Source organism: Sciurus carolinensis, unplaced genomic scaffold (genome assembly GCF_902686445.1).
Source record: "Sciurus carolinensis unplaced genomic scaffold, mSciCar1.2, whole genome shotgun sequence".
Classification (NCBI taxonomy): domain Eukaryota; kingdom Metazoa; phylum Chordata; class Mammalia; order Rodentia; family Sciuridae; genus Sciurus; species Sciurus carolinensis.
Window position 1 is genome coordinate 42,542 of NW_025920238.1, and position 23,021 is coordinate 65,562.

The 23,021-nt window shown below is 42.1% G+C and overlaps 1 pseudogene; it reads right to left on the reverse strand.

Annotated features, from left to right (window-relative positions):
• The window catches only part of LOC124975278 (DNA-directed RNA polymerase II subunit RPB2-like), a 28,572-nt pseudogene extending 5,787 nt beyond the window's left edge, over window positions 1-22,785 (reverse strand).
• Between the last annotated feature and the right edge of the window lie 236 nt (window positions 22,786-23,021).

The following is a 23,021-nucleotide window of genomic DNA, read 5'->3' on the forward strand; positions in this document are numbered from 1 at the left end:
GTTCAAGACCCAATATGACCAAAGGAAAAAAATTTAAAAATCCCCAAAAACTGGGAGACAGCAAGCAAACCATTTATGTTCATATATTTCAAAAATTCATGTCCCCCATACTCTGAGAAACCTCCTACAACTACTTTTCAAAACCGCTTAAGTAAGTTAACTAATTTTACAGACAACCTGGTCATTTAAACCATATAGAACTTCCATTCTCATCCATATGCCTGTCAAGATCCTTTAAGAATTAACCAAATACATCTCTTGGAAATGACTTTTGGCTGCCAAAGAATAAAAACACAATTGATACCTTTCTATTCCCTCCCCCCCTGGGGGTTGGGGAGTCTTGGGAAGAAAAAAATAGATGAGTGGTAAAAGATCAAGGACATGAATAGACAAATATAGAAAAAACCAAGTACAGGATAAAAACTAAATATTACATCAGAGTCAATCTGTGTGTGTTATGGTTCAGATGTGATGTTCCCCAAAAGTTCATGTGTGAGACAATGCAAGGTTTGGAGAAGAAATGACTGGGTTATATCCTTAACCTAATCAGTGAATTAATCCAGATAGGGATTAACTGAGTGGTAACTGAAATGGCAGGGTATGGCTAGAGGAGGCAGGAATTGAGGGTGTGGCTTTGGGTATCTGGTGAGTGGAGTCTCTCTCTCTGCTTTCTGATCACCATGTAGGCTATTTCCCTGGGCCCCACTCTTCTGCCATAATGTTCTGCCTCACTTCAAGCCCTGAGGAATGGAGTCAGAATTCTATGGACTAAGACCTCTAAAATCATAGCCCTCAATCTTTTCCTCCCCTAAAATTGTGCTGGCCAGTCCTTTAGTCACAGAGTACAAAAGCTGAATAAAATAGTGAGGTATTTTCTTGTTTGAATACCACTTCAAAACTAACAAACAGCCTCTTACATACAATATTTTCTTTTACAATTCCTTCCAAAGTACTGTGAATGTAGTTAGTAGTAGAGGACTCCTGGTTCCATTCCCAAGTTCCACAAAGAAAAATAAAAATTTATGATAGAATCCCTGAGTAAACTATACGTGTGGTTCCATCTTGCTTATACTCTAGCTCTTCTGCCAGACCCTACTCCCCATACCAGGGATTTACATGGGCCTCTATGGGCATTCTACCACATTCTTAGCACCAACCTCCCCCATTTATTATTTTTGAGACAAGGTCTTGCTAAGTTTTTCAGGCTGGCCTCACACTTATTATCATCCTGCCTCAGTCTCCCAGGTTGCTGGAATTATACACATGTGTCACTGTGCCTAGCTCTATGGCTCTTTGTGCTTGCTCTCTGGGTCAGTTACTGAATGGAGAGGGCCACATGGCAAGAAACAGAGAGACTTCCAACCAACAGCCAGTAAAGACCTGAAACTGTCCAATGCCCAGTAAGGAACTGAATCCTGCCAACAACCATGTGACTATGCTTGATATGACTGCAGTCTAGGCAATCACCTTGACTACCACCTTATGAGAGACAGTCAGTCAGAGGACCCAGTTAAGCCACACCCAGATTCCTGACACACAGAAACTACAAGATGATAAACATTGTTGTTGGAGTAATCTGTTACATGGTAATAATAATAAGACCTAAAACATAATACCAATTACATGATCCAGAGAAGCTTTTTTTGACAAAGGCAAAACAAGACACAAAGGAATGAGAAAAATCCACATGTCATATCCCAGACCATACCTGCCCTCCTCTTGCCAGCATGCAAACCTTTATAGTACTGGTAGGTCAGGAAGAATTCTAAAGACATGATTTATACTCTCCTGTGTAGGCATATTTAGAATCCTTTTTGGCAAACACATAGACTGTGTTTGTTGCCATTTTCTCTTAGGCAATCAGAATCTATATGGGCAATAATAAAGTTATAGCCATGAAACCAAAAGGTCATTGAAATACAAAGAGTGAAATGTGCACCTTAATTTAACTTGATCATAAAGGTTGGCAGAGAAACAGCAATTCTTGAACTTTGCAAAATCCATTTTGCATTAAATGCTCTATAAAAATATATAACTCTAACAAATAATGAAATGCAAGTTTATATTATATTCATCTAATAAATCTTAAGTTTAGCTGTCACACCATAATTTTAAACCCACTTTCTGGTTACCCTCTATGAAAGTCTACTTTTTCAATTCAAATTTAATAATTTAAATTTTAACTATCATTTTATAATATTTTAAAATAATGTTACTATACTTTTTCAGATCCATTAATAATCTAATACCCACCAGGATCCAAGGGACATTCATTTAACTCACAAAGATCATGATCTGTTAAGTCATTCAACAGGCAGTAAGTTGAATGCAACATAATTGGAATTTTTCCTATAAAAGTTTTCTGATGTGAGTCTGAAGTTGTTCTTCAGCTTCTTTAATAGCTGTTTCTGTTATATAAACACAAAGTGGAGCAGAATACCTTTGAAAATAGAAGTAGGTCACAGTTGAGCAATAGTAGGGTATTTGCTAAAACATAAATCCTCACCTGGTTAACATGTATTTTCTGAATTTTATTTCAGTATCAGTTGATGACAAAAAATATATATTTCTTAATGTGAGATTTCTTAATCTGGTCTCATTTGGCATCATTGGTGAAGGAGCACCATCTCTTTCCCAATGGTTTGGTTTTGAGAGGTAAATTTGTTCAAATTTCACAAATACATTGGCTAAAATAAAACAAGAAACAGGAAAAGGGTAAATAAATTTTCCCAAAAACACTTTATTGATTCTGATTTAATAACTGACATTAATATTTTAAGTAAGATTAGCTCTTCAAACTTGAAAATTAATCTATTTTATTGATATGAGGACTCTTCAAAGTCACATACATAATACATATATGTATAGTTTTACACCTAATTGCTTTCTCAAGGCAGAAATAAAATGACTTAATATGCCATAGGTACATAAAAACTGCATACAAGTTTTTGTCAGTCAAAACAAATTTTATTAATGATCTATACAATTACATACGCCTCTCTCTGGGTAAGGTCAAAAGTACAAAATGACCAAAGAACAAAAATAAATTGACATCTAGAACTTCTCAAATGTAATCAATAGAATATTAGAAAAAGTAAGGCTAACTCTTCCATTAAACAACTAAAAAAATAAGTAAATAAGTAAAAGGGCAGGCAGAGTGGCACATGCCTATAGCCCCTGTGACTCAGGAGGCTGAGACAAGAGGATGGCAAGTTCAAGGACAGCTTCAGCAACTTAGCAAACTCCTATGCAACTTAGTGAGACCCTGTCTCAAAACTGTACCAAAAATTTTAAAAGTCTTGAGATACAGCTCAGTGGTAAAGCACCCTTGGGTTAATCTCCCAGTACCAAACACACACACACACACACACACACACACACACACACACACACACACCAAAAGAGAAATTCTAATCATTCTCATTTGGTATAAAGGAGTAAGCACTTCCAATTCTGGCTGACTATAGCTCAGTCCACAGCAAAATACAAACAAACAAACAAAAAGTTCTAAAACATCTGCTGCCTAACTAAACAAGATCCATGAATATAACTCTTCAGAGAGAAACAGATACAGGATTTCTCTCTACATCAAATCTCATAGAAGATGGGATGAAGCAGACCCTTTCCTAAGGGAAAGTTATTGATATCAAAGGCTCCCAAGCTGGAATAGATAAAGGAAAAAATGAATTGGTAGGAGTATTGAACCAAGGGGAAGGAAACCTCAATTCCTTATTTCCATCTTCACTCTAGTTTAGGAAACTATCTTAGACTATTCTAAGATTTTCAACTACTTCCAGCCTCTTTCCCTTTCAAGTAAATACCATTTCCAAAGTGATCTTTCTTAATGCTTTATGCATATTCTCTGATAATTTTTCAACAATTCCTCACATCATCCAAAATTTCTGACTATCTGGCTCCATCTTATCATCCAGTAAGACCAAAAACAGAAACTGAGCTGGGTGCAGTGGCACACACTTCTGATCCCAGCTACTTGAGTGGCTGAGGCAAAGGTCATGTCTCAAAATGAAATAAAAAGGGCTGGGAATATAGCTCAGTGGTAGAGCACTTGCCTCACCACAGGTCAGGCCCTGGGTTAAATACCTAGTATTATGGGGTGAGAGGTGAGGGGAAGACAAACTAAAATTCAGAGGTTGATTGCTATGGTTTCCATCCCATTCTCAAACCAAATACATCAAATACTTTCTTGTGGAAATGCCTAAGCTTCTTTCTCCTGTGCTCTTCTTTTCTATATAAGTCTGATAACTAAGCTTTACAGATCAATTCTACTGGTACTTTGAATATGCTGTTATACTATTATCTCTTTACTTATGTATAAACAATGAAGAAAAAAGTGAGAAAAAAAAATCTTATGTCCCTTTTTCCATCACAGTCCATGAAAGTCAATTACTTTTGCTGTTAAAAACAAAATTCTGTGTAGCATTCCAATTAGAATGAGAACAAACTAGCCCTCTAAATATAAGCTATGGAGAAATAAGACTCAAATGGCTAGAAATAGTCACTTTTCCCACTATCTAACTCTACCTCATTTGGCTTTACACTTTTCTCTGTCAATCAAAGTCCAACATTATCCCACAGCTGCCTCTCTACATTTCTAAAACTGGGGTCAGTCAATGCATTACTTTTTACTTTACAATCATTATATAAAACAGAAATCATACATTTAGCAATGTTATAATTTTAAGTTATAATTTTAACAATGCTTAAAATCGCACTTATGTAAATAAAACTTTAAAGAACTGAAAAAATAAACATGACTAATAAGTTTTTGATGATTTTCCTTTTTGTCTTTTGTTTGTACTTTGAGAATGGTCTCCCCTTCTTACCCAGGCTGGGCTCAAACTGGAGATCCTCCAGCCTTAGCCTCTGAAGTAGCTAGGATTACAGAGAGGCACTCCCCATATTCACCTTGTGATTTTCCTTTTATAGTCTCATATTGTTATGATAATGCATCCCATGTAATAAGCAAAAATCAGGAGAAAATATCCTCCTAACAGTTTTTCTTATCCAGACATGATGACATTGCCTGTAATCCTAGCTACTTGGAAGTCTAAGGCAGGATGATTTTTCAGGTTTGAGGACAGCCTTTTCAATGATAAAGAGTGTCTCAATGTAAAATAAAAAGGGGTTGGCACATAGCTCAGATGTCGAGTGCCTTCCTAGCATATACAAGGTCCTGGGTTCAATCTCCAGAACTGGAAGGGGGGAAAGAGGCAAAAAGTAGAATTATCTAAAGTAATTATTTCTGGCTTGCTTCTCTTAGTTGTTCATCTTTGAGTTCCTTCTTCCCAAATATTAAATACCCCCATTTGCATAACGATTAGGGTTTTGCCTTATTTACAAAAACACATCTCTAGTAAGAATAAATCAGAAGTTGACTAAAGATGCTGTAAGTACACTGCAAAAAACTCCTACTGACTTTTAACATTTAAGCCAAGTGCAAGCAGGGTTGAAATTTCAAACTATCATCTGTCCATTTAACTTATTAGAATATCCGTCTTACCAGTTCTTCGACTTCTCCACTAGCATGTTGAGCTTCAGCTTGTAGGTTGATAGGTGGAGCATCTTCCACAATTCTTTGAACAATCATGTAAATAAACTCATCAAAAGAATTCACCTGTTGTCTGACCAAGACTTTTTCATCAAAATAAGAACTAGGAAAATAATGAAGTCCAAAATCAGTTTCAACTTAGTTTGTATTCTAGCATATTTCTTCATTCTCATTATAATTAAATTCAAATACTCTTAAGAACCCATCACTATATGCCAACCACTAAACAAGTTATTATGAGGTACCAAAAAAAATAATAATTTCAGCACTATGTATTTTATAGACAAATTTTATTCAACCTCTTTAAACCTTTCTTGAAAAAAGTGTCAAAGAGAATGGAGAGTAAAAAATAATATTAAAAATTTTAATTTGAATAAAAGGGAGGATGGTGACATTAATAACTAAAATAGGAGCCAGAAACAGTGGTACATGCCTGCAATCCCAGTGGCTTGGGAGGTAAGACAGGAGGATTGGAAATTCAAAACCAGTCTCAGCAACTTAGTGATGCCATAAGAACTCAGCAAGTCCCTGTTTCTACATAAAATACAGTGGTTAAGTGCCCCTGAGTTCAATGCCCAGTTCAAAATCAACAAGAACAAAAACAAACAAAACTAAAATAGGGAATGTTTATGAATTTTAGGTAAAAAATCATTAGTTCTGTGGTTGGGAATATTGCTCATTAGCACACACAAGGTTCTGGGTTAGAACCCCAGCACCAAAACATTAAGAAAAAAAGATCATTAGTTCTCTTTAGAATATGTTAAAGGAGAGATGAGAGTAAGTCATTTCAGTGACTATACTCAGAAAACAACTGGTGATAAAAATGAAGCATGTGTGTGAGAGATGAGTTAGCAGTATAGATACAGAAATTAGAAGGTCCTAGAGGAGATTGGACATTATTAGTCACAAGAAACAGGCCCTTGTTCAGGAAAGGGACAGGGAAAGAAACACATAAGACAGAAAGAGATAAAAATGCAAGTGAAATCTTAGTGAATGACTCCCAAGTATCACTCGATAAAGCTGCAGTTAGGCATCAGAGACTGGAGATTTCTAAGATCTTGGACAACCATAAAAACTGGATTGCATCATCAGCCCTGATGAGTAGGAAGTACCCCATCACTTCTGTCTCAATTCTTCCAACTTGTGAAAATGCCATTTAATACCTGAGTCCTTCTTAGCTTCTACTCCCCTCTTCCTAGTAATTACTGACTGATACTCTTGGATCCTTATATGAAGTTTCTGAGATATGATCACCAGCCTCCCATTTTGGCATCATCAAATCACCTAGGTCATTTGCAGGTCTACAAAATGGCTGACTCTGCAACAAGGCCTTAACCTAACCCAATCAATTATGACCACCATTAAAAAGTTAGGTCCTATGGGAGACAATAAAGCACACAACCATCCTTGTGTAAAGCACAACCTATGAATGGGAAATTTTCTTTTCTTTTTTATTTTTAATGTTTATTAATTTATTTTTATGTGGTAATGAGGATTGAACCTAGTGCCTCAAACATGTGAGACAAAAGCTCTACCACTGAGCTACAGTACCAGCCCCTTTCTTTTCCTTTTTTTAAGTGGCTGGGGCATTTTCTTTCAGTAGACTGTAGAATAGCAGGAAAAATTTCTCAACTACTTGGGACATCTTCTGATATGTAAAAACCACATGGAAGGAGTGTCCTAATATAAGTAACAATGGTTGTTATGGAGAATTTAAGATGAAACATCTTAGCAAAACTACACAAATGTTTCATTACTTCAGGACATTGTATCATAACTAACTGAAGTGGACTTGCACAGCACAGCACTTTCCATGTGCACCTCCATGTCATCTTAAAAGGCAAGAGAGGAAGACCAAAGACAGACTCCCTTGGCCCTGGCTTTTCTAACTCAGTTTCCTTGGCATTGGGTTGCAAATGACTAAAAGACAAATTGTATGATTTAGAGGTGCATATGGGTTTGTTCCTGCTGATAGCATTCAGGAGGAACAGGGGGAGTTTGCAATCTAGTCTTCCAGTATCAAAGGAGGTCAAGCATCAAGAGGAATGACTACCTTTTATAGACTGTTGTTAATATGGATGGAGTCTCTGAAGAGATACAGTGTAAAATTGGGTGAAGAATATCATGTTCTCATGTGCACCATGGTTCTGGGAATGAGTGGATTGTGCTTACAGGATCAAGAATGACACAAGAAGTGCTAATTGAAAGAAGTCTCACTGAAAGAAGGAAAGCAGAGACACTAGGCTCGTGGTGTTTTGGTGGTGGATATTGACAGTCCAAGAAAAAGAAAGGATGCTAAAATTTCAAAAGGCTTGAGGATACACTAGTTTTGCTCACTAGGATCTATCACACTTTTGGATGTTCTTTTAAGTGTCCTCTTTTGATTTTCAACATTTGCCCATTTTGGGTATTCACATTTTCTATTGAGCCCAATGGTCTTGACTAAATTTCTGATACTGAGGAACTCTCTTGATTTAGAGACCCATGATTCAACGCTGCATATCTCAATGTGAAGTAGTTTACATTGAAGGTCAAAGGAGTAGGGAGTATGGTGTAAGGAAGCCTGTCCTCAGAGGTCTTGTACTAAAAAAATTAAAAATCAGCATACAGATCATCAGCAGTCCCTTGCAAGCAACAGGAAGGAGCCAGGAATTGACAAGGGCATTGATATCCTTGCAAGGGGAATTTAGGTCAGTCAAGATGATTGCTCACACAACGATTTGGCACTGACTATCTCCTCTACCTGTACAGTATAATGAAGCAGAAGAAATGTCCTAGAATTGGACATAGACCTTCAACAAAGCCCATTTTGTAGTGCATGTTCATTAAAGTTGGTTTTCAGCACCAACACACTTCTGCTTTTCAGTCCCCCAAAAGTTCCTTACTCTTCCTTTTGGAGTATATAGTCTTGAAGCTTAGTGCTATTCCTCTTTCACCATGACGCATGTTAACCTTTGGTATTCTGCCTTGTGAAAATGTGTTCATCATGACAAGAGAAGACATTTGTTTCAACCACTGGCTTGTGCTCTGCATCTTACAGGGGCTACTAACAGGTTTCTTGACAATTTCTCAGAGAAATTTGTACCAGAGAGGCACAAACCCAGTCAAGGGAATGAACACTTGGGTGAACAAAGATTGGATAGGTATTTTAGCTTCGGGAGGTGTGTTGAAAGACATCTGGAAAAATCATGGGAGAACAAATTCTGAGTGCAACCAAGTTGTAAGGCAACATCCAAGGTGGTTGTCCCTGGCAGGTGGAGTGCGCATTGAACATCTCTTCTAGCCTGGCATTTTCCTCCTATAATCCTACCAACTTGCTTAGTAAATGACTCCCTGGCCTCCTCATGATCCATTACTACAGCCACTCAACTACACTTGGAAGACCACACCATGGTTGCAGCTGTCTACTGTTAGGGCAATCTCAGAAAGGAGGGGAAAACGACAAGACTGGCTGTTTTATTTCCTAATTCAAGGAGCACCTAAAATAGGGAGCTGTGAGGCACACACCCATGCTTTGATCTGTGAACACTCATCATGCCATGTGCCTGCAAGGGACCTAGGTGAGTTGCTTCACTTGGCCAAATCCCATGTGTTCCCAGACATGGAGGAGTGGAGGAGAGGAAAATGTCAATGGGGCTGTGCTGAGCTGAGTGAACCCTGTGTCCTCATGCAGCCCCCAGTCCTTGACTGGTCCCCCAGTACTCATGGGGGCTCACTACCCACAGCAGGATCTAGGTGATCAGGCTGTCAAGATGCCTGGTACAGCTAAACCAGAACAGCGCCACCTAGCAGGTCTGGAGGATAGTGTGATTTCTCTCATTCAAGCTGGGTGCCATGTCCTATCTGGACCCAGAAAGATCCACAGCTGATCTGCTGCACCCCGAACACCCCATAGCTACACTTCAAGTGAGCCAAGAAGTTTGAATCACATTTCTTGAAAGATCAGAACCCTGGCCCTTGCTAACTTCCTCTTTCCTGTAACCATCACCGCGGAGCTGGCGCTTCTTTTCAATCATGGTCTGAAGCAGCCAGTACCAGAAGCATCTCTGGTTTCAACTGTAACTGTGACACCACCGCGCTATCATACTGCCACTCAGTGACATCAGGTGCTGTTGGTGGTGCAGTCACGAGGTCACAGAAGCCACTACACAACATCCAGGTGGCCCAAGGACTGGAGGAAGCCTCTGGGAAGAGAGAAAGTTCATGCTCCTACTGGAGCCTGGAACCTCCGTGCCCATCACACCCGCCATGCCCAAAGCCTACCCCTTCCAATGAGAATACAATCTCCCATCTATTGCTCTATAGCACAGGAGCAGTGGAAACCAAAATTGAGTTCATTTTCAGAGAGGACAGCATTGCAGATGAAAGACTGAGAGATCCCAGATATGACACTCAGCCACTTATCTCACTCCATTGAATCTTGAGAGAAAGAGCTGAAATACCTAACTAGTGGCAGGTGGACATTGGGTGAGGAAGATTTTTTTTTTTTTCCTGCCAGCATATATCAGTTTTTGGAAACCAGAAACCATAAGCAATCACCACTTCCCTTTGCCTATGTAAATTTACAGACAATGTATGACTCTTTTAATGAGGCATTACCTCATCTAGAGAAAAAGGCACTTTACCCAAGAGAAACACCTTCCTCTACCTCATCCATAAATGAAATGGTATGCAAGATCCTGCTGCTCTACTCTCTTGTGCATTTTGCCCAGGTATCACCTGGTTAGAAATTGTCCAAGGAAAATGCCAGGAAGAAAAACAGCACTGAGGCAGGAATCAGCAGAATGTGATTTGAATGGCTAGGGATCCAGGTGGGAATGAACCCAGAAGTCTCCCTTGATAAAAAGAAAAAAACCTGACCATATACTGATTCCCACATAGGCCTCCATCTCCTCCTGCTAACCCATGGCCTCCATGCTCACTGATATATTTTTCTGCTCAGTGATCAGCTACAACACTTTTCCTCCTTCAACAGACAAGGATAAAAGTGTTCCCCTATGTCAGACATCAAGATTTCAGTCTTGATTTGCACTATATGTTCCTTGTAGGATGGTTGGGAAAAGGAAGATTGAAGTACTCTTTAGGAACTTGTTGGGTTCATATGGAGCGAGGATTTCTGCAGAGAATTTGACAGATTCAGACCAGTAGGGGATCTATCGGTGTAACAACAGTCCCCTGCAAAGATGAAGAGATAGCTCCTGTGGGAGAGTGCAAAACTAGCATGCAGAAATACCACGGTTTGAATCCCTGGAACCTAAGATGGGGTGGGGCCTAAAAACTCTTTTGAATATGCCAACCATCCACTCTCATTATTTTTTCCCTCTTTCCAACAACTGAATTGGCACACTTGAAAAAGAACCAGTAGGACACAAAAGTCTTTTCCAATTAGACTTTCAGAAGGGAGCTGTGCTTAGAGGTAACAGTGCTTTCTCGGTATCAGAATTTCTTATGAGGACACGTTCCTTGATATGAGTGAACCCACAGGAACTCATTGCTTAGCTCAAACTCATGAGTTTGAACTTTAGGCTATATCATCAGCAACTTCTTGAAGAAGATGATGCTCACCAGGTTGCAAATGGCAGGATCTTCCAAATGGCAACTGCACAAGTCTTTGGCAATTACCTGGCTTCTTGGGCAAACTCCAGTCACTGTGCAATTGAAGTAGACTTGCACAGCTCAGCACTTTCTATGTGCACCTCCACAGCATCTGAAAAAGCAAGAGGTGAGGAGCAAAGAGAGCAGCCCTTGGTCCTGTCTTTTCTCACTCAGTTTTCCTTGGCATTGGGCTGCAAATATCTTGAAGTCACATTGTATGACTCGGGGATGCATAGGGGTTAGCTCCTGCTGAGAGACTTCAGGAGGAACTGGGAGAATTACAACCTAGTCTCTCAGTTTCACAGGATGTCCAGTGTCCAGAGGAATAATGTCCTTTTTTAAACTGTTGTTAAATTGGATGGAGGTACTGAAGAGATGCAATGTAGAATTGGGTGAAGGATATATTGTTCTCATGTACACCACAGTTTTGGGACTGAGCAGATTGTGCATTGAAGGGTCAAGAAAGACTGAAAAAACCCTCTAAGAAAGAAGTCAAAATGCAAGAAGGAAAGCAGAGACAGTAGGTACGTGGCATATTGGTGGTGGATAAAGACAGTTCAAGAAATTATATGATGCTAAAATCTGAGAATGCATGAGTATACACACTTCCTTCTCACAAAGGCCTATCACACATTTGGCTGTTCCTTAACATGTCCTCTTGGATATCAAGTTTAGCCCATTTTGGGTATTCATGTTTGTTATTGAGCCTGATGATTTAGACTAAATGTCTGATATTGATTAAGGTGCACTCTTGATCTCGAGAGGCATGCATCAGTGCTGCATGTCCCACAGTGAGGTTGTTTTCATTGAAGGTCAATGGAGTAGCGGGTGTGGTTTAAAGAAAGCTTTTCCTAAGCATCCTTGTGCTGAAAAAACTAAAAATCAACATACTTACCATCAGCTGTTCTTCCATGCAATAGGAAAGAGCAAGGAATTGAAAGGGCATTGATGTCCTCCCAAGTGGAATAAGGGTCAGTCACGAGGGGTGCTCACAGAATGATCTGGCACTGAGTAACTCCTCTAACTGTACAGTATGTTGAAGCTGAACAAATGTCCTGGAATTTGGACATACACCTTCAACAAACCCATTTTGTTAGCGTCCCTACACTAAAGTTTGTTTTCAGCATTGAAAAGCTTCTGATTTTCTGGCACCCCCAAAATATCCTTACTCTTCCTTGCAGAGTATTCAGCCTTGAAGTTTTGAGCCATTCCTCTTGTAGCATGATGCATATTCACTTATGGTATTCTAACCTGTGAAAAAGTGTTCACCATGCTAAGAGAAGGCTCTTGCTACATCCACTGGCTTGTATTTTGCAAATTACTAGGCCTGGTAATAGGACACTCAGCCAATTCTCAGAGGGCCTGGTGCCACAGTGGCACTCATCTGGTCAAGGGAATGAACTCTTGGGTGAACAGACATTGGCCAGGCATTTCAGCATCTGAAGATGAGTAGAAATTCCTCTGGAAAAGTCACTGAGGTCAAATTGTGAGTGCAGCCCAGTATTAATGCAATAACAAAGGTGGTTGCCACTGGCAGGTGGAGTGATCACACTACATCTCTCCTTGTCTGGCAGTTTCCTCCTGACCTCCTTTCAACATACAGAGTGAATGAGCCATCAGAGTAGCCAGTAACCTCCAATTGTAAGACCAACTCCCCAGGTTGCAGCTACCTCCTGTTAAGACAATCATAGAAAGGAGGGGCAAATGAGCAGACTGTGAAGTTTCCCAATTCAAGGAACACATAAGGCATGGAGTTGAAAGGCATGCTCCCCTGACCTGAGCTGTCATCAGCCAACATGCCTTGTGCCTGCTAGGGTCCTGGGTGAGTTTCTGAACTCTGCCAAATCCTGTGTATTCCCAGGCCTGGAGGAGTGGTTTTAGAGGTCAATGTAAAGGGGCTGGTGTAAGCTAGTGACCCATGTGTCCTCATGCATTCCCCCATCCTTGTCTGGCCCCAGACCTCGGGGAGGCTCACTGCCCACAGCAGGATCTAGGTGACCTGGCTGTCATGGTGCCCAGTGCGGCCAAACCAGAACAGTGCCACCTCACAGGACTGGAGGGTAGTTTGATCTGTCAGTTATCAGCAGGTGCCCTGTCCTTTCTGTACCTGGAAATATCCACAACTGATCTGCTGCCCAACGCACACCCCACAGCTACACCTCAAGATGGCCAAGAAGATAGAATCCCATTTCTGAAAGATTGGGCCCCTGGCCCTCTCTCCATTCCTCTATCCTCTTACCATCACCACAGAGCTGGCACTTCTTTTCAATGGCAGCCTGAAGCAGCCAGATCCAGAAGCCTCTCTCATTGCCATGGGAACTGTGACACCACCGCCTTCTGAAACAGCCCCTCTATAAATTCAGGCGCTGTGTGAAGTGCAAGCATGAGGTCACAGGTGCCACTCCTCAATAGCCAGGTGGCCTAAAAATTGGAGAAAACCTCTGGGGAGAGAGAAAGTGCGTGCTCCGACCAGAGTCTGGAACCTCTATTCCCTTTACACCCGTCATGCCCGAAACCTCCCTTCCACTTAGAATACAGTCACTCTCCCATCTTTTGCTCTCATGACATGGGAGCACTGGAATCCAAAATGAGTCTGTTTTCAGAAAGGAACAGATTGCCCTGGAAACACTGAGAGTTCACGGATATGACATTCAGCCACTTATCTCACTCCATTGAATCTTCAGAGAAAGAGCAGCAAAAGTATCTAGCGGCAGGGGACGTTGGATGAGGAAGTTTTTGTTTTTGCTTTTTGTTATTCCTGTCATGATATATCAGTCCTTGGACCTCAGAACCTCAGAGTAATCAACACTTCCCCTTATCTGTGTAAATTTACTGCCAAGGACTGGCTGTGTTCTGAGGCATTCCCTCATTTAGGGAAAAAGCTTTGCCCAGGAAAAACAATTTCCTGTACCTCACCCATAAATGAGATGGAATTTCAGTTTTAGCACTTCTACATGTTTGTGCATTTGGTCCAGATATCAACTGGGTAGAAATTGTCCAAGGAAAATGCCAGGAAGAAAAACAGGACTGAAGAAGGAATCAGCAAATTGTGAGATGAAGGTCTAGGGATGGAGGTGGGAATGATCCCAGAACTCTCCCTTGATAAAAACTACCTGAGCATATTCTGATTCCCACATAGGCCTGCCTCTCCTCCTGCTGTCCCCTGGCTTCATGCTTACTGATACATTTTTCTGTTCAGTGATCAGCTACAACCATTCTCCTGCTTCAATAGACAGGGATAAAGTTTTTCCCTCATGTCTCATATCTAGATTTCCATCTTGACATGTACCAAATATTCCTTGCAGGATTTGTGTGATAAGGAAGATGTAGAGGTCTTTAGGAACTGTTGTATTCATATGGAGCTAAGATTTCTGCAGAGAATTTGACAAATTCAGAACAGTGGGGGATCTATACCATACATCAAAGGATACCCTGCAAAGGATAGGAGATAGCTCCTCTTGGAGAGTGCTCAGCTAACCTGTGGAAGGACCATGCTTTGAATCCCTAGACCCTCAGACAAAGCTGGGACACAAGAACTCTTTTGAATATACCAACCATCACCTCTCTTCTTTTTTTCCCACTTTTCACCTAAAGAATTGGCACACTTGAAAAAGAACCAGGTGGACACAAAAGCCATTTCCAATCGGACTTTCAGCATGAAGTTAACTGTAGATGTAGCAGTACTTTCACGGACACCAGAATTTCTTATCAGATGTTCCTTGACATGAGTCAACTCTCAGGAACTCATTGGTTAGCTCAAACTCATGAGTATGCTCTTTAGGTTATATCATCAGCAACTTCTTGAAGAAGATGATGCTCACCAGGTTACCAATGGCAGTATCTTCCAAATCACAACTGCATGAGTCTTTTCCAAATTCCTGGCTTCTTGGGCTAATTCCAGCCACTGTGCAACTGAAGTGCACTTGTACAGCTCAGCACTTTCCATGTGCACATCCATGGCATCTGGAAAAGCAGGAGGTGAGGAACAAAGAGAGCCGCCATTGGTCCTGTCTTTTCTCACTCAGTTTTCCTTTGCATTCTGCTGCAAATGTCTTGAAGTCAAATTGGAGATTCAGGGATGCCTTCAGGTTAGCTCCTGCTGAGAGCATTCAGGAGGAACTAGGGGAATTTGCAACCTAGTCTCCCAGTTTCATTGGATGTGCAGTGTCCAGAAGAATAAAGTCCTTTTTTATGCTGTTGTAAAATTGGATGGAGGTACTGAAGAGATGCAATGTAGAATTGGGTGAAGGTTATGTTGTTCTCATGTTTACCATGGTTTTGGGACTGAGCGGATTGTGCTTTGCAGTGTCAAGATAGACTCAAGAAACAATCTATGAAAGAAGTCAAACTGAAAGAAGGAAAGCAGAGACATGAGATACGTGGCATTTTCAAGGTGGAAAAAGACTGTCCAAGAAACAGAATGATGCTAAAGTCGGAAAATGCATGAGGATACACTCTTCCTTCTCACTAAGGCCAATCACTCTTTTGACTGCTCTTTAACATGTTCTCTTGTTAAAATAAAGTTTTGCCCATTTTGGGTATTCATGTTTGTTATTGAGCCCGATGATTTAGACTAAATGTCTGATATTGATTGGGGTGCACTCTTGATCTTTAGAGCCATGCATCAGTGCTTCATGTCCCACAGTGAGGTCGTTTCCATTGAAGGTCAGTGGAGTAGAAGGTGTGGTTTAAAGAAAGCGTTTCCTCAGTGGCCTTGTGCTGAAAAAACTAAAAATCAGCATATTTATCATCAGATGACCTTTCATGCAATACAAAAGAGCAAGGAATTGGCAAGGGCATTGATGTCCTTCCAAGTGGAAATATGGTCAGTCACGATGGGTGCTCACAGAATGATCTGGCACAGAGTACCTCCTCCTCCTGTACAGTATGTTGAAGCTGAACAAATGTCCTGGAATTTGGACATAGAACTCCAACAAACTCATTTTGTAGTGTCCCTTCACTAAAATTTGTTTTCAGCACCAACAAACTTCTGCTTTTTAGGCCACCCCAAATGGTCTGTACCCTTCCTTGCAGAGTATTCAGCCCTGATGTTTTGTGCCATTCCTCTTGCAGCATGATGCATATTCACCTATGATATTCTAACCTGAAAAAGTGTGTTCAGCATTCCAAGAGAAGGCTCTCGCTTCTTCCACTGGCTTGTGCTCTGCATCTTACAGGGCCTGGTAATAGGACACTTGGCCAATTCTCAGAGGGCCTGGTGGCACAGAGGCACTCATCCTGTCAATGGAATGAATCGTTGGGTGAAGAGTCATGGGCTAGGTATTTCAGCATCTGAAGGTGAGTTGAAATTCCTCTGGAAAGGTCACCTATGTCAAGTTGTGAGTGCAGCCCAGTTGTAAAGCAGTATTCAATGTGGTTGTTCCTGGCAGGTGGAGAGATCACAGTCCATCTCTCCTTGCCTGGCATTTTCCTCCTGTCCTCTTTCCAACGTACTGAGGGAATGACTCCCTGATTTCCCTGTGAGCCATCACAGCAGCCAGTAACCTCCACTTGTAAGAACAATTCCCCAGGTTGCAGCTGTCTCCTGTTAGGGCAATCAAGAAAAGGAGGGGCAAAGGAGCAGACTGTGATGTTTCCCAATTCCAGGAGCACCTAATGCATGGAGCTGTGATGCATGCTCCCCTTCCCTCAGTTGTCATCAGCGAATATGCCTCGTGCCTGCTAGGGCGCTAGGTGAGTTTCCTTACTCGGCCAAATCCTGTGTATTCCGAGGCCTGAAGTCGTGGTTTCAGAGGAGAATGCCAATGGGGCTGATGCTAAGCAGGTGACCCACGTGTCCTCATGCAGACCCCCATCCTTGTCTGGTCCCCAGTCCTCGTGGAGGCTCACTGCCCACAGCATGATCTAGGTGCATGGACTGTCATGGTGACTGGTGCTGCCAAACCAGAACAGCGACACCTCACAAAACTGGAGAGTAGTTGATCTTTCAGTTTTCATCGGGTGCTCTGTCTTCTGGACCTGGAAAGATCCACGGCTGATGTGCTGGCCCACACACACTCCATAGCTACACCTCAAGTTTGCCAAGAAGATAGAATCTCATTTCTTGAAAGATCAGGCCACTGGCACTCTCTCCCTTCCTCTTTCCCCTTACCATCACTGCGGAGCTGGTGCTTCTTTTCAATGGTGTTCTGAAGCAGCCAGAAGCAGAAGTCTCTCTGGTTGCTATGGGAACTGTGACAATACTGCCTTCTCTGACTGCACATCTATGACTTCAAGTGCTGTCTGAAGTGCAGGCATGAGGTCACAGATGCCACTCCTCAATAGCCAGGTGGCCTGAAATTCAGAGAAAACCTCTGGGTAGAGAGAAAGTGCATGCTCTGACCGGAGCCTGGAAGCTCCATTCCCTTTACACCCATCATGCCTGAAACCTGCCCCTTCCACTTAGAATACAGTCACTCTCTCGTCTTTTGCTCTCAGTACTGGGAGCACTGGAACCAAAATGAGTCCGTTTTCAGAGAGGAACAGATTGTAGTTGAAGGACTGAGAGTTCACGGATATAACATTCAGCCACTTATCTCACTCCATTGAATCTTGAGAGAAAGAGTAGCAAAAGAATATAGCAGCAGGGAACATTGGATGAGAAAGTTTTTTTTTGTTTTTTGTTTTTTGTTTTTTTTTTTGCTTTTTGTTATTCCTGCCACCATATATCAGTCCTTGGACCCCAGATCCCGAGAGCAATCAAACTTCCCCTTAACTGTGTAAATTTACTCTCATGGTCCGGCTGTGTTTATGAGGCATTCTGTCATTTAGAGAAAAAGCTTTGCCCAGGAAAAACAATTTCCTGTACCTCACCCATAAATGAGATGGAATTCCAGATTCAGCACCTCTACCAGTTTGTGCATTTGGCACAGATATCTCCTGGGTGGAAATTGTCCAAGAAAAATGCCGGGGAGAAAAACAGGACTGAGGAAGGAATCAGCAAATTGTGAGATGAAGGTCTAGGGATGGAGGTGGGAATGATCCCAGAACTCTCCCTTGATAAAAACAACCTGAGCATAATCTGATTCCCACATAGGCCTGCCTCTCCTCCTGCTGTCCCCTGGCTCCATGTTCACTGATACATTTTTCTGCTCAATGATCAGCTACAACCCTTCTCCTGCATCAATACACAGGAATAAATTTTTCCCTCATGCCTCACATCTAGATTTCCATCTTGATATGAACCAAATATTTCTTGCAGGATTGTTGTGATAAGGAAGATGAAGAGCTCCTTAGGAACTTGTTGTATTCATACGGAGTTAAGTTTTCTGCAGAGAATTTGACAGATTCAGACCAGTCAGGGATCTGCACCCTACATCAAAATGTACCCTGCAAAGGTTAGGAGACAGCTCCTCTTGGAGAGTGCTCAGCTAACCTGTGGAAGGACCATGCTTTGAATCCCCAGACCCTCAGACAAAGTGGGGATACAAGAACTCTTTTGAAAATGCCAACCATCACCTCTCATCATTTTTTCCCTCTTTACACCAACTGAATCGGCACACTTGAAAAAGAACCAGGTGGACACAAAAGCAGTTTCCAATCAAACTTTCAGCATGAAGCTAACCTTAGATGTAGCAATACTTTCACGGACACCAACATTTCTTACCAGATGTTCCTTGACATGAGTCAACTCTCAGGAACTCACTGGTTAGTTCAAACTCATGAGTATGCTCTTTAGGTTATATCATCAGCAACTTCTTGATGAAGACAATGCTCACCAGGTTGCAAATGGCAGTATCTTCCAAATGACAACTGCACGAGTCTTTGGCAAATTCCCGGCTTCTTGAGCAAACTCCATCCACTGTGCAAATGAAGTGCACTTGCACAGCTCAGCACTTTCCATGTGCACCTCCATGGTATCTGAAAAAGCAAGAGGTGAGGAACAAAGAGAGCCTCCCTTGGCTCTGACTTTTCTCACTCAGTTCTCCTTGGCATATGGCTGCAAATATCTTGAAGTCAAATTGGAAATTCAGGGATGCCTTCAGGTTAGCTCCTGCTGGGAGAATTCAGGAGGAACTGGGGGAATTTGCAACCTAGTCTCCCAGTTTCATTGGATGTCCAGTGTCCAGAAGAATAAAGTCCTTTTTTATGCTGTTGTAAAATTGGATGGAGGTACTGAAGAGATGCAATGTAGAATTGGGTGAAGGTTATGTTGTTCTCATGTGCATCATGGTTTTGGGACTGAGTGGATTGTGCTTTGCAGTGTCAAGATAGACTCAAGAAACCATCTATGAAAGAAGTCAAACTGAAAGAAGGAAAGCAGAGACATGAGATACGTGGCATTTTTGAGGTGGATAAAGACAGTCCAAGAAATAGAATGATGCTAAGTTGAAAAATGCATGAGGATACACTCTTCCTTCTCACTAAGGCCAATCACCCTTTTGACTGTTCTTTAACATGCTCTCTTGGAAATCAAGTTTTGCCCATTTTGGGTATTCACGTTTGTTATTGAGCCCGATGATTTAGACTAAATGTCTGATATTGATTGTGGTGCACTCTTGATTTCACGAACCACGCATCAGTGCTGCATGTCCCACATTGAGGTCGTTTCCATTGAAGGTCAGTGAAGTAGAGGGCGTGGTTTAAGGACAGCTTTTCCTCAGTGGCCTTGTGCTGAAAAAACTAAAAATCAGCATATTTATCATCAGCTGTTCTTCCATGTAATAGGATAGAGCAAGGAATTGGCAAGGGCATTGATATACTTCCAAGAGGAATTAGGGTCAGGCACAATGGGTGCTCACAGAATGATTTGGCACTGAGTACCACCTCATCCTGTACAGTATGTTGAAGCTGAACAAATGTCCTGGAATTTGGACATAGAACTCCAACAAACTCATTTTGTAGTGTCCCTTCACTAAAATTTGTTTTCAGCACCAACAAACTTCTGCTTTTTAGGCCCCCCCAAAAGGATACTATTCCTTGCAGTGTATTCAGCCTTGATGCTTTGTGCCATTCCTCTTGCAGCATGATCCATATTCACCTATGATATTCTAACCGGTGAAAATGTGTTCAGCATTCCAAGAGAAGGTTCTCGCTTCTTCCACTGGCTTGTGCTCTACATCTTACAGAGCCTGGTAATAGGACACTTGGCCAAACTCAGAGGGTCTGGTGGCACAGAGGCACTCATCCTGTCAATGGAATAAATCATTAGGTGAGAGTCATTTACTAGGTATTTCAGCATCTGAAGTTGAGTTGAAATTCCTCTGGAAAAGTCACCTATGTCAAATTGTGAGTGCAGCCCAGTTGTAAGGCAGTATCCAATGTGGTTGTTCCCTGGCAGGTGGAGAGATCACAGTACATCTCTCCTTGCCTGGAAGTTTCCTCCTGTCCTCCTTTCAACGTACTCAGGGAATGACTCCCTGATCTCCCTGTGAGCCATCACAGCAGCCAGTAACCTCCACTTGTAAGAACAACTCCCCAGGTTGCAGCTATCTCCTGTTTGGGCCATCACAGATAGGAGGGGCAAAGGACAGGACTGGCTGTGACGTTTCCCAATTCAAGGAGTACCTAATGCATGGAGTTGTGATGCACGCTCCCCTTCCCTCAGCTGTCATCAGCGAACATGCCTCGTGCCTGTTAGGGCCCTAGGTGAGTTTCCTAACTCGGCCAAATCCCTGTGTATTCCGAGGCCTGGAGTGGTGGTTTTAGAGGAGAATGCCGATGGGACTGGTGGTAAGTGGGTGACCCAAGTGTCCTCATGCAATTCCCATCCTTGTCTTGTCCCCAGTCCTCATGGAGGCTCACTGTGCACAGCATGATCTAGGTGACCGGGTTGTCATGGTGACTGGTGCTGCCAAACCAGAACAGCGCCACCTCGCAGTACTGGAGGGTAGTTTGATCTGTCATTGTTCATCGGGTTCCCTGTCCTTTCTGGACCTGGAAAGATCCATGGCTGATCTGCTGCCCCCCTGTACACCCCATAGTTACACGTAAAGTTGGCCAAGAAGATAGAATCCCATTTATTGAAAAATCGGGCCCCTGACCCTATCTCCCTTCCTCTTTCCTCTTACCATCACCAAGGTGCTGGTGCTCCTTTTCAATGGCGGTCTGAAGCAGCCAGAATCAGAAGCCTCTCTGGTTCCCATGGGAACTGTGAAGCCACTGCTTTCTCAGTGATTCCCCTCTATAACTTCAAGCAATGTCTGAAGTGCAGGCACAAGGTCACAGAAGCCACTCCTCAATATCCAGATTGCCTCAAAATTGGAAAACTTCTGGGGAGAGAGAAAATGCATGCTCCGACCAGAGCCTAGAACCCCTGTTCCCTTTACACATGTCATGTCTGAAACCTGCCCATTCCACTGAGAACACAGTCACTCTCCCATCTTTAGCTCTCATGACACGGGAGCACTGGAAACCAAAATGAGTCCATTTTCAGAGAGGAACTGATCGCATTTGAAGGACTGAGAGTTCACGGATATGACATTGAGTCTGTTATCTCCCTCCATTGAATCTTGAGAGAAAGAGCAGCAAAAGTATCTACTGGCACTGAACATTGAATGAGGAAATTTTTTGTTTTTGTTTTTGTTTTTGTTTTTTTTTTTTGCTTTTTTTTATTCCTGCCACCATATATCAGTCCTTGGACCCCAGATCCCGAGAGCAATCAAAATTCCCCTTAACTGTGTAAATTTACTCTCATGGTCTGGCTGTGTTTCTGAGGCATTCCGTCATTTAGAGAAAAAGCTTTGCCCAGGAAAAACAATTTCCTGTACCTCACCCATAAATGAGATGGAATTCCAGATTCAGCACCTCTACCAGTTTGTGCATTTGGCACAGGTATCTCCTGGGTGGAAATTGTCCAAGGAAAATGCCAGGGAGAAAAACAGGACTGAGGAAGGAATCAGCAAATTGTGAGATGAAGGTCTAGGGATTGAGGTGGAATGATCCCAGAACTCTCCCTTGATAAAAACAACCTGAGCATACTCTCATTCCCACATAGGCCTGCCTCTCCTCCTGCTGTCCCCAGGCTCCATGCTCACTGATACATTTTTCTGCTCAGTGATCAGCTACAACCCTTCTCCTGCATCAATAGACAGGGATAAATTTTTCCCTCATGCCTCACATCTAGATTTCCATCTTGATGTGCACCAAATATTCCTTGCAGGATTGTTGTGATAAGGAAGATGAAGAGCTCCTTAGGAACTTGTTGTATTCATATGGAGTTAAGTTTTCTGCTGAGAATTTGACAGATTCAGACCAGTTGGGGATCTATACCATATATAAAATGGTCCCCTGCAAATGTTAGGAGATAGCTCCTCTTGGAGAGTGCTCAGCTAACCTGCAGAAGGACCATGCTTCAAATCCCCAGACCTTCAGACAATGCAGGGACTCAAGAACTCTTTTGAATATGCCAACCATCACCTCTCATCCATTTTTCTCTCTTTACACCTACTGAATCAGCACACTTGAGAAAGAACCAGGTGGACACGAAAGCCATTTCCAATCAGACTTTCAGCATGAATCTAACCTTAGATGTAGCAGTACTTTCATGGACACCAGCATTTCCTACCATGAGATGTTCCTTGACCTGAGACCACTCACAGGAACACATTGCTTGGCTCAAACTCATGAGTATGCTCTTTGGGTTGTATCATCTGCAGGTTCTTGAAGAAGTTGCTCCCCATGTTGCAAATGGCAGTATCTTCCAAATGACAACTGCACGAGTCTTTGGAAAATACCCGGCTTCTTGGGCAAATTCCAGCCTCTGTGCAACTGAAGTGGAATTGCACAGCTCAGCACTTTCCATGTGCACATCCATGGCATCGGGAAATGCAGGAGGTGAGGAACAAAGAGAGCCGCTTTGGCCCAGGCTTTTCTCACTCAGTTTTCCTTGGCATTGGGCTGCAAATGTCTTGAAGTC